The sequence below is a fragment of the Lupinus angustifolius genome, chromosome LG12, assembly GCF_001865875.1.
Source record: "Lupinus angustifolius cultivar Tanjil chromosome LG12, LupAngTanjil_v1.0, whole genome shotgun sequence".
Lineage (NCBI taxonomy): Eukaryota > Viridiplantae > Streptophyta > Magnoliopsida > Fabales > Fabaceae > Lupinus > Lupinus angustifolius.
The window spans coordinates 12,771,148-12,780,601 of record NC_032020.1 but is presented as its reverse complement, the minus strand read 5'-3'; positions in this window follow the sequence as shown (position 1 = coordinate 12,780,601).

Genomic DNA, 9,454 nt, shown 5'->3' with positions numbered 1-9,454 from the left:
TCTCTGCTATTTATATAGAAACAATAAAACCTAATCTAAATGAATGATCAAATGGGCTTGAAAAGGACGTAGAATTTGGGAATAACAATGTTTGGGCTCTCCATAAACGAAAGAAAATGTTGGGCTTCAAAAGAAAACAACAGTGTTAAAGTATTGTAATCCACCTATTAAACATGTCTTCGATATATATATTATGTTTTGAGATTTAGTGTATAAATTATGAGATATTTATTAAAAATTTAATTTGTTTTATCTTATCTGAAATTATTGAATATAAGCTAATATATTTCATTTAGGTTAAAGTTGAAAGTTTATTGTTTATGGTATTTTTTTTGGTTTCCCGCAGGTATTATCGTACTAGAGACAATCTCTCAGTTGACATTTTTTCCATCTACAAGACTCTAACCCAAAACATTGCTTAAGGGGAACCAAACGTGTACCACTTGAACCAACGTCCGTTGGTTTATTTATTTATGGTCTTATTATTTTGATTGTTTTTTTACATATTTTTAAAATAGATTTTTTTTAATATATAAGTATATATTATAATTTTTTAATTCTTATTATTTAATGAGAAAATCTACAAAGATAAAAATAAAATTAATATTAACATTTAAAAATAGCATGAAACACATTTTTAATATGAAGTTTGTATAAGAGAAAATGATAAGAGTGAGAATGTCAAACTTGAGGGTGAAATTAGAATTGATATTTCAATATAGAAATAAGTCAATCTCAAAATAAACAACTCATGGTGATGAGGTACAAATTGTTGGCCTTTTTTTCTATAAAAATAAGATAGGTTTACAATATAGGTAATAAGTTGGCTATAGCTTTAACCTTTTTTTATAAAAAATAAGAAAATACTACCTTATAACATTTATCTTAAAGGTACTGTTTTGGAACATTGTAGAAAAATGTGGCAAAAATTACATTTAAACTTTACCTTAAAATAGATAATATTACGATTTTTTCCACTGAAATAAAGTTTTAAATGTAACCTTAATGTAGTGTGTAAATAATTTCATAAAATAATGCTCACATTGTTAAGAAGTTGTGATTCAAAAATCTGTTAAGTTAGTTTTGAGGACTTTCTATAAATAGCCTTAACTAACTAACATTCAAATGCAACATTCCATTAATAGAAACTTCTTCATTCTTCTTCATTTTTTTTCTCTGTAAAATCCCAAGCAATTCATCATTCATTTCCAACATCATTCACTCATTCACTCACTGCTTCTAATTCAACTTTTCTGCACTTTCACTTTTTCTTTCTTTCTTATTCTATACATTGATGCACCAACAAATTGGTATCAAGAGCAAGGCAACAAGATTCAAGATCCTTCAATCTCGGGTGCAATGGGACAGAACAGTGGAAACTTTCCAGCAAATCTTCCAGTGCTGGATGGCAAGAATTGGAACCGATGGAGAGTGCAAATTAAGGCTCTAATGAGATATCAGGAAGTGGATGAAATTGTTGAGCAAGGAGTTCCATTCCTTGCTGAAGGGGCAACTGAGGAACAGAGGAAGATGCATAAAGAAATCAAGAAGAAGGATTGTAAGGCAATGTTCCTTCTTCACCAGTGTGTGGATGAGGCACACTTTGAAAAAATCTCAGGTGCTGAAAATTCGAAGGAAGCATGGAAAATCCTTGAAGCTTGCAATCAAGGAGCTGAGCAATTGAAGAAGGTGAGGCTGCAAACATTGAGAAGGCAATATGAATTGATGCAGATGGATGCAAGTGAGAAAGTAGCTCAATTCTTTAATAGAATTGTCACTCATACAAATTCAATGAAAGCCTGTGGAGAAAAGATCTCAGATCAGTCCATTGTTGAGAAGATTTTGAGGACATTAACACCAAACTTTGACCATATAGTTGTGGCCATAGAAGAATCCAAAAGATTAGAGGAAATGAAGGTTGAAGACCTACAGGGCTCTTTGGAGGCACATGAGCAAAGACTCATGGAAAGAGCCATAGAAAGACCTGTTGAGCAAGCCTTACAAGCTCATACAGGAAGAAGAAACTCTGACAGCAAGAATGGATTCAGAGGAAGAGGGAGAAGTAACTTCAGAGGAGGATATTTCAAAAATTCTCAACAAAGTCAAGACAGGATGGACTTAGACAAAACTGAAAATGCAGCAAAAAGAGGAGGTTTTAATCAATGGAAAGGTGGAAGAAGAGCAGTGGACAGAAGGAAGTTAAAGTGTTTCAATTGTGGCAAACTTGGTCATTTCTCAAATGAATGCAAAACCTCTCCTACTGAAAACAGAAACAGACAACACAATGAAGCACACATGGTTAAGGAAGAGAATCAGATAGAACATGATGAGCAACCTCTTCTGCTTATGATGGTGACAAGCCAGGCTAAAAGGCACAATGATGTATGGTATATTGATTCAGGTTGTTCAAGTCACATGACTGGACATAAAGATTGGTTGGTAAATTTTGATGAAAGTAGAACAAGTACTGTAAGATTTGCTGATAACATGGTTATCCAAGCAGAAGGCACTAGTGATGTGTTGATCAAAAGAAAGAATGGCAAGCATGCCATAATATCTGATGTATTATATGTGCCAAACATGAAGAGCAACTTGATTAGTATGGGACAGCTGCTAGAGAAGGGTTTTTCCATGGAATTGATCAATAGTTCTTTGGAAATCCATGACCAAAAGAAGAAGCTAGTGTTGAGAGCAAGCATGGCACCAAACAGAACATTTCAGATCAGTTTGGCAACAGTTGAATCTCAGTGGCTATCAGCTATACATTTGACAGAGGATTCATGGCTTTGGCATCTCAGATTTGGACACTTAAACTTCAGAGATCTAAACATGCTAAGAACCAGAGACATGGTTCTAGGATTGCCCTCAATACAAGATCCAAAGAAGGTATGTGAACATTGCCTTATCAGTAAGCAACCAAGAAATGCTTTCAGTTCTCATAGTGCATCAAGGGCAAAGGACCTACTACACATTGTATACTCTGATGTGTGTGGGCCATTTAATGTCCCTACACTAGGTAACAACAAATATTTTGTCTCTTTTGTAGATGAACTGAGCAGAAAGTCTGGATCTACTCAATCAAATTGAAGAGTGAAGTCTTCTCAATATTCAAAGACTTCAAGAGATTGGTTGAAAAGCAATCTGAGAAGAGCATTAAGATACTCAGAACAAATGGAGGTGATGAATACACATCAAGAGAGTTTGCTGAGTTTTGCAAAGATCAAAGAATTGTGCATGAGGTGACAGCTCCATACACACCTCAACACAATGGAGTGGCAGAAAGAAGAAACATAACAATTCTCAATATGGTTAGGAGTATGCTGAAAACCAAGAAACTTCCACACAACTTTTGGGGAGAAGCAGTCACTACAACAACATTTGTTCTGAATAGATGTCCCACCAAGAAGCTAGGCTATGTTGTGCCAGAAGAGATTTGGTCAGGAGTGAAGCCATCTGTGCAACACTTAAGAATATTTGGCTCACTTTGCTATGCTCATGTGCCAGATCAAAGAAGAAAGAAGCTAGACAACAAAAGTGAACCAATGATCTTTATAGGATATAATCCTACTGGTTCATACAAATTGTACAACCCTGCAACCAATCAAGTTGTATTCAGCAGGGATGTACAATTTGATGAATCAGAATCTTGGAAATGGGCACAAGACAAAGTCAATTCTATGACTAGTCTGCATTTGGATTGGGAGAATGATGAATTGGCAAGAGAGACAGAAGCTACCAATCAGTCAAACCAAGTGCAGCCAAAAAATAATGAAAGACCAAGAAGACAAAGAGGTGTTCCATCCAGACTTAGAGATTTTCAGCTATATTCTGATGATATAATCAACACAGAAGGTGATCTGGTTCAACACATGTCACTATTAGCTGATGCAAAGCCATTAAGCTTTGAAGAAGCTAGCACTAGCAAGGTTTGGAGAGAGGCTATGACAGAAGAGATTAAATCAATTGAGAAGAATGACACATGGGAGTTAGTGCCCTTGCCAAGACAGAAAACTCCTATAGATGTCAAATGGATCTTCAAGGTCAAGTTAAGACCTGATGGTTCCATAGCAAAGCATAAGGCAAGGCTTGTGGCTAGAGGATTTATGCAAAAGGCAGGGCTTGACTACTCAGAAGTTTTTGCACCAGTGGCCAGGTTGGAAACAGTGAGACTCATGGTGGCATTAGCTAGCTGGAAGAAATGGAAACTATGCCAATTAGATGTCAAGTCAGCTTTTCTAAATGGACCACTGGAGGAAGTGGTTTTTGTGACTCAGCCACCTGGTTTCATTAATAAAGGAAATGAGGAGAAAGTTCTAAGACTCAAGAAGGCACTCTATGGGTTGAAACAAGCTCCTAGAGCATGGAACAAGAGGATTGACAAGTTTCTACATGAATCTGGTTTTCAGAAGTGCACAGTTGAGTATGGTGTATACATCAAACCAATAGATCAAGATCAAGGTGCTCTATTCATCTGTTTATATGTAGATGATCTCTTAATTACAGGAAGCAGCCCAAGTGGAATTGAGGAATTGAAGATGAGCTTGAAAGCTGAGTTTGAAATGACAGACTTGGGAAGATTGTCATACTTCCTTGGTCTGGAATTTCAACATATGAAAGATGGTTTGTTCATGCATCTATGCATCAAAATAAGTACTTGCTGGAAGTCTTGAGCAAGTTTAACATGATGAATTGCAATGCTTCAGAAATTCCAGCAGAGGTAAACTTGAAACTGGATGGTCGTGAAGCAGAGGCACAAGTTGATGCAACCAATTATAGACAAATTGTGGGAAGCCTAAGGTACATTTGTCACACTAGACCTGAGATATCTTTCAGTGTAGGAGTGATTAGTAGATTCATGGGTGATCCAAGGCACTCACACATGGTTGCAGCCAAGAAGATCCTAAGGTACTTAAAGGGAACACTGGATTTTGGCATCATATTTCCCCACCAAAACGAAAGGTTTAGCTCACATCTCATGGCCTATTCTGATTCTGATTGGTGTGGAGACATTATGGATAGAAAGAGCACAATGGGGTATGTCTTCATGATTGCAGGGGCTCCTATTTCTTGGTGTTCTCAGAAGCAGAGGGTAGTTGCTTTATCAACTTGTGAAGCTGAATATATATCAGCGTGTGCAGCTGCTTGCCAAGCTATTTGGTTGTCCTCGTTATTGCTGGAACTTGGTATTGAAGAAGAAGAAGTCACTGAGTTGTTCATAGACAACAAGTCAGCCATTGATTTAGCTAAAAATCGAGTTTCACATGGTAGAAGCAAGCACATTGAGACAAGATATCACTACTTAAGGCAACAAGTTGCAGAAGGAAGAATCAAGCTTACTCATTGCAACAGTGATCTTCAATTGGCAGATTTAATGACCAAGTCATTGAAGATAGAAAGGTTCAAAGATTTGAGGAAGAAGATAGGAATCTATGATTTGTTACTAGGATAGATTTGGATTGATGTTAGAAGGGTTTACATTGAATGTATTTTAGATGTAGTTGTAGATTCTTTGAATCATGGGGGAATGTTAAGAAGTTGTGATTCAAAAATCTATTAAGTTAGTTTTGAGGACTTTCTATAAATAGCCTTAACTAACTAACATTCAAATGCAACATTCCATTAATAGAAACTTCTTCATTCTTCTTCATTTTTTTTCTCTGTAAAATCCCAAGCAATTCATCATTCATTTCCAACATCATTCACTCATTCACTCACTGCTTCTAATTCAACTTTTCTGCACTTTCACTTTTTCTTTCTTTCTTATTCTATACATTGATGCACCAACACACATGTTATCTTAAGAGAATATTTGGATATTTTTTAAATGTTCTCTTTCAGATAATGTGTGAATGTTATTTTATGAAAATCTCATGTTACCAAAGGTAACATCTACATCCAACAACAATAAAAATCATGAAAGGCACATAAAAATGAACCAAAAAAACAATTGAGAAATTGGGAAGAGCATGAGAAGTAGTTGAAGTGAGGAAGGGGAATAGGGAGTTTGAGAAGTTGAGATGAGGAAGAAGAAAGAGATAAATGATTTTGAAAAGTAAGACGGTAAATTTTTTTATGAAATAAGGTGATAATTTAGTGTATCTCTATTGAATGTGATATAGCTTCAGCAAAATTACAAGAAAAAGAATCCTAGTTAGATTGTAAATTCTTAAAAGGTTATTATACTGAGTTTTAGTGTGACTTATGGAGAAAGAATTGATATTATAGAAGATTTAATTTCATTATGATGTGATGTTTCATTTGGGAACAAGAATGTTAAGTATACATGAATAAAGATCTTGTGTCTTAAATGATATATTAGATATCTCTTTTGTCTCTCGAAACATTCACCATAACTTCAGAGACTGGTGCATCGTTGATACTATTTTGATTACTGTAGTTTTTCCTAGTGTCTATTGGAGTCATCCTGAGCTCAGTAGAGTCAAGATGGATGTGGATGGTAATTGCAATCTTCATGACCATTCAATCAAATGAGGTGGCATCATTTGATGAGAACCTCTTCAAGAGATCCTTTTCTTCAACAATCTATCTTGTTTGGTGCAATGAACCCACGGTTTGAGTGGTTCTTTTGATGGTTAGGCCGAATGGAAATGTGTTGGATAAAAGAAGATGGTGAAGATTGAAGGGTGGATGGCGCCACAACACAAGGTGTTGATAAGCCGAGTGATATTCGCCACAAGAACGTGGTTCTTGATAAGAATTATAATCTTGGTTCAGCCAAGAAGTTTGGAGAAGAAACACTCTCACACAAAAGGAAAAATCCTTATATTTTTACTCAAAAACAAACTTTTTTTATTCAATCCGAAAACATTACAATTATAGGCTAACTCATGGGAGTAAAAGAGGTCCAACCGAAATCCTAAACAAAATTCAAAACTAAACATAAATGACATTCTAATTTTCCATGAAAAAGCCTTAAATCTAAGCCTTGGAATCATAGTCTTCTTTTATGCATAATTCGGCTACTTTACATTGAGTTTTTCACGAAATAATTGCCTCCAAGACTCAATGTGTTTGTTAAATGCTTTGCACAAATAATCATTTGAATGATTCTTGAATGTATTAAATTGTTGGACGGCAGCCTTGTAATTTGACTCAACTTGGACGGCTCAATCAATGGTGTGCATGACTTGGACGGTTTCCCTTGAAGTTGTGGTCCACATGAGTTTAATGGAGGTCTTGAATTCCATACAAAGCTTTAACCAAGTGAAGAATTCGGCCCCCTTTGAAGGTTGTGGTCCACACGATTTAATGGCAATTTTGAGTCCCAAGCAAAGCTTTAACCAAGTGCAAGTAACAAAGTCTAAGATTTCCTAATTCTTTGGGAAGAATTCGGCCACCCTTAATTGTTTTGGTCTTCATGAATCAATTTGAATGCCTTGCACGAAAAACATCTCTTGAATTAATCATGCTTGACTTGATTAATGGTCTTACACGAAAATCTTCAAGGAATAATCACTCTTGAAGTGATTTAATGGTTGGCACAAATAAACTCCATGACTTTAATTCTTTGCACGAAAACATTCAAGAACTAATCATCTTTGACTTGGCTTGAATGATATGCACGAAATGCCCAACATGTCTTTAGTGGTCTTGACTTCATTTAATGCTTTTCAAGGACTTCATTTATTCTGAAATTTAAATAGCAAAAGACAAATTAAATGTTTCATGAACCATCTTAGGACACAATAAATATGTCTCGAATTGAACGTGGAGCATTCATCATGATCCAATTTTGGCTCATTTGGGTTCACATCATCATTTGTAATCATGACGGTAATTGGTTGTCTGGATTCAGTGGTAATTTTGGAAATGGTGCTCCTATTCAAGCTGAGCTGCTAGGCATTAAACATGGTCTCAAGTTGACTTGGAAGTTGGGTTATCGGCATGTTATTGTGGAAAGTGATTAGCTTGAAGCTATCCAGATTATTATTGAGAATGTTCAGATTCGTGGACACTATTGCTACTATGTTGCATAATATTAGTGGCTTGCTCAAGAGAGATTGAGATGTTAATTTTCAACATATATACAAATAAGGAAATATGTAGACTGATTATATGTCGAAACTCTATATAGGGTTCCTTGTGGGCCTAAATATTTGAGATTCTCCTGTTAGAAATTATAAATTTCTAATTAAGGTGAGCATCATATATTTGATACAATGATATTAGTATTTATTTTCGGGGTTACATTATATGTGATCTAATTAGTGACACCCCTTAGATTTCTAAAAGGTTATATCGGATATGGGCTTAATGGGTGGATACCCATCAGGTTAACCCATAGGGGATAACCAAATCAAATTTAAGGAGGTTATGGTCCCCAATACACCAAATCAAATTTAGTTTTCTCATCTCCCCATCAGAGTGAAAACGCAAGTCCCAAGAGGAATCAAGGATTTGGTTGAGGAAGGCCATCATACCACATCTCTTTCAGAAACGTGGATCAAAGGAGCACATCCAGGAACATGGATTCAGGTATGACACTGCACCCTTTGATTCATATATGTGCGTGAGAATCATTAAATTCAAGATCCTAGGATTGGTATTTCACCAATCATTAAGGAATCTCTAACAAGTGGTATCAGAGCATGGGTTCTAAATTTTTATGATTCTCCATTAAGGGTGTTTTCCCAAATCTTGTATGAACCCTAATTTTAATTTTGGGATTATTAAATTATGCTTCCACTGTCATTTTATAAAATATTAGGGATTTAGGGTTTAATTTGGGAATTATAAAATCTGATTGTTGTATTATTTATTTTTTACTGATTATTACAGTCTTTCATATATATATATATATATATATATATATATATATGAATGTATACATGAATGCATTTTTATGATTATTCATTAACAAATATATAAAAATGTGTGTGATCTCCATGTGCCCTGGTTTTTTTTATTTTATATTTACTTGGTTGCTCGCGGTTTTGAAGATTGGGTGCACTGGTTGGGATTTTGGTTATTGGAATATAAGTGGTTGTGTTCATTCCATTAAATATGAGTTAAGGTGCGTTCACCTTTATATATTGGTCAAAAAAGAGTTGTTGCAGGTGTACGATTAAGATTAGATATATATTGCTATCTTAATGTGTGAAAGTGTATATATATATATATATATATATAAATGCTACATATATGTTTTAAAATATGTAAGATCATATCATTTGAAATTTCGATAATGATTTGTATATTTTTATGCTTTTCAATCGGATCTATTTTACATTTGATTAAGATTACATCCATTTTTATGGGTTGATATATATGTAACATATCTTTTTGATTTGGAATTACATTAATGAATTAGATTTGTTAATCATAAAGATATCAAATCTGGAGGTTTTAATTCCAAGATCATTAATTTTTAGTAATGGACCCATATTATTTTAATTTTTTTTCCTGTAATTATCTAGGATTAATGGATGCAATA